Raw genomic sequence first — 3,654 nt, 5'->3', positions numbered from 1 at the left:
ATTTTCAGTATCTCATTTACATCAGCCGGGAGGAAATACTCCCGCAACAGCCCAACATTCCATGAGCCATTATCATTAAGTAGATTAGACACGAAGCGGATTCTGCATCTTCCTTGTAAGGTGATGGGTTTATAGGAGAAGGGTCTTGGGATCCAATTATCGCGCCACACACGAATACTTCTGCCGTTCCCCACTCTCCAGATTAAGCTCTTTTTTAACAGATCAAGGCCATAGCTGATTGCTTGCCATGAAGAAGATGCATTGCCGGAGAGGACAGTATCATCTATGTTTCCATCCGGATAGTACCTGGCTTTGAGCACTTGTGCACACAGGCTATCAGGTTTTGAAATCAATCTCCAAGCTTGTCGTGCTAATAAGGCTTGATTAAATATTCTATAATCTCTAATCTCGGCACATCCTTTACTCTTTGGTTGTTGTAAATCCTCCCATGCACGCCAGTGTACTTTCCTCTTACCTTTTTCAGCACCCCAATAAAAGGCACGTACCATCCATGTTAATTCATCACACACTGAGAATGGAATCTTGAAAACACCCATCATATATGTAGGAAGAGCAAGCGCAACAGATTTAATAAGAGTCTCCCTCCCCGGTTGGGCAAGGTGACCGTCTCCCCATTGGACCAAACGCTTGGTTAAACTCATCTGAAGGTTTTGGAATCTCCCTTTCGACATGCGACCCTCTGGAGTTGGAAGGCCAAGGTACTTCTCCTCAAACACTAAGCTAGTAACATGCAACACCCCCCTGAATTCCTCCTAAATATCTTCGGGGCATGCAATACCAAAGAGGATGGAACACTTATCAAAATTAAGAGATTGTCCCGTTGCTACCCCGTATTGATCCAAAGCCAATTTAACTTTCTCAGCCTGGGCTCTGCTTGCCTCAAAGAAAAGCATGGTGTCATCAGCAAATAAAAGATGTGAGATACCCGGTGCTCTTCTACACACCTTGATCGGAGATATATCACCAGAAGACACATAATGCTTCAGAATAGCGGACAGACCATCTGCCATGAAAAGGAACAAGAAGGGGGATAGAGGATCACCTTGCCGAAGACCACGCGATGGTGCAAATGAATCTAAGAGGGTCCCATTAAGTTTGAAAGAATAACTCACCGATGTGACACAAGACATTATCCAGTCCACCCATCGTTGAGAGAAACCCAGCTTTTGCATCACTTGCTTCAAGAACTTCCAATCCACCCTATCGTAAGCCTTTGAGAGGTCCAACTTGTAGGCACCGAAACTTTTTGTTGGATCCTTCTCTTGCTTAATATGGTGAATACACTCGAAGGCCACAAGAGCATTGTCTGTAATCATACGCCCTGGAATGAAGGCACTTTGCTCCGGAGAGATGATATCGTCAAGTAAAGGCCTCATACGGTTCACCAAGCACTTGGATATGACCTTGTATATAACATTACATAGGCTGATAGGTCTGTAATGAGAAACTAGTAGGGTTAGGAATTTTTGGAATAAGAACAACAGTAGTAGAATTTACTCCTTCCGGCATAATTCAGGTGACAAAAAATTCCTTCACCGCTACTATGACACTGGTTTTTAACACATCCCAGTTACGCTGAAAAAACCTCGCCGGTAGACCGTCAGGCCCTGGGGCCTTTAATGGCCCAATCTGAAAAAGAGCATCAGATATTTCCTTATCATCAAAAGGGGCACAAAGGCGCACATTGTCCTGGGCTGACACCTTTGGTTCTAAGAGATCAATCACCCATGAAGCATCCAGCGACAGATCAGCTGAAAAAATTTCCTGAAAATAATCATTCGCCAAGGCGGCCATCTCCTCAAAATTTGAGTGAACCACTCCAATAATATCAGTTAGCGCACGTATTTTATTTTTACCTGCTCGCCAAACAGCTTTACTTTGAAAGTATTTGGTGTTACGATCCCCTTCCTTTAGCCATGTGATTCTGGATCACTGCAACCACATCATCTCCTCCTGATATATCAATTCATTCATCTTATCAGTAACGTTCCTTATATCTTGTGTGTCAGCGTTCATGCTCATAAGCTCCTCCAATCGAGTACGTGACTTGGCCAACTCCCTAGATATGTTTCCAAATTTCTTGTTGCCCCAAGAGTTGAGAGTTGCCAGAGTCTTCCTTAAGGCAGTTTGTAGCTTGTCCAGATTATCTACACTTCCAACCGAATTCCAAGCTTCCTTAATCACTTCTGGCAGTTCCACATCCCATTCCCAAAACACCTCGTACCATCTTATTTTTGGTCCTCGCTGACCCACGTCTGGGGCGCCCTGGAGGGCCAGCGCCACATGATCAGAGCACGGTGAGACGACATGCTTGACGGTATAGAAAGGTTGTCTATATTTGTTGTCACGATTAAAGCAACCTAGTACTAGAGAATCTTTTAATTTTTTTAATCAATTCTTATATCTAATTTCTTGTATTTAGGCACCAATTGCATTTTTACATTTTTCATAAAAAATGAATCAAACCTAAATTTGTTCCAAAAGAGTGAAATTTGGCATGGGGTGGTATTATGGGTGTATTGGGAGGTGAAAAGTCAGATAAGAAATGACAATTGTTTGGTTGCGCTTTCCTTTCAAAAGGACGGACCTACAACGATGTGTTTCTATGCACAATTTGATACATGGTCTACAGTGAAAAATCCTTCTGTTTGTGTTCAAACTGAAGTCTGAATTAAACATGTTCTGAATTAGTTTGTTGACAAAAAGAACCGTTGTAGTCAATGGCAGGTGGAACACACATGTAATGTGAGTTTTCCTTTTGTCTTCGCAGCCTCTATATTTCATATGTCAGAGGCCACAGATATGAAAACTGATAGAGTTACTAAGTGGTTTACATGATAACGGGTGTCCTTAAGTTCTGGCGTAGGGAAACTGCCGCTCCATCTTCCCACACTCTCCCCTCCTCTCCCCTGCGCCGCGCGCCGCTCTGGCCGCGGCGGCCACCAGATCCGGCCATTATGGCCGCCAGCTCCTCCGCCGGAAACCCTGCTCGCCTCAGCCGGTGCTCCCCGCAGCCCGGTGGGGGCGCGCCTCGGACCGTCGGACCCTCGACCCCCCTCCTCCCCGTGGTCCGCGGCCTCGACGACTGCTGCGTCAGATCTGGCCTCGACGCCGTGAATCCTGCACCGGGACGGCCGCCCCAGGGCAGGTGCGTCGCTGGGACTGCCGGATCCTTGTGGTTCCCCTTGCGGGGGGGCGGTGCGCCTTAAATCCCTGGTTGTCCGCCGCGACTCCCCTGCCCCCGTTTCCTCTTCGGGACAGGCAGGCGCGACGGGCGATGGATGGACGGAGGTCCGCTCCCGGAAGAAAGGGAGGCCCCGCTCACGCTCGTCGGATCAAAGGAAGCGCCCTCTATGGCAGCGCTCGGACCGCCGCGGCTCATCCAATACGGGCGGAGGCAGGGAGGCCTTCTTAAGCCGTTTCAAAGGCAAATGCTTCCGCTGCCTCAGTGAGCTCCACCGCCGGGTAGATTGTCATGATCCCCTCCGCTGCATCATCTACAAGCGCATTGGGCATTACGGCAAGGAGTGCCCGCAGAACCCTCGGAACGGAGGGCCCGGGGGTCCTGCTCGAGATCGCCTGAAGCTGCCCGCTGCCGCGCGCGCCCCGGTCCAAGACCGCCTCGTCTTCCCG

Source organism: Triticum dicoccoides, chromosome 3A (assembly GCF_002162155.2).
Source record: "Triticum dicoccoides isolate Atlit2015 ecotype Zavitan chromosome 3A, WEW_v2.0, whole genome shotgun sequence".
In the NCBI taxonomy this organism is placed as follows: Eukaryota; Viridiplantae; Streptophyta; class Magnoliopsida; order Poales; family Poaceae; genus Triticum; species Triticum dicoccoides.
Note: the sequence above shows the minus strand (reverse complement) of the source record.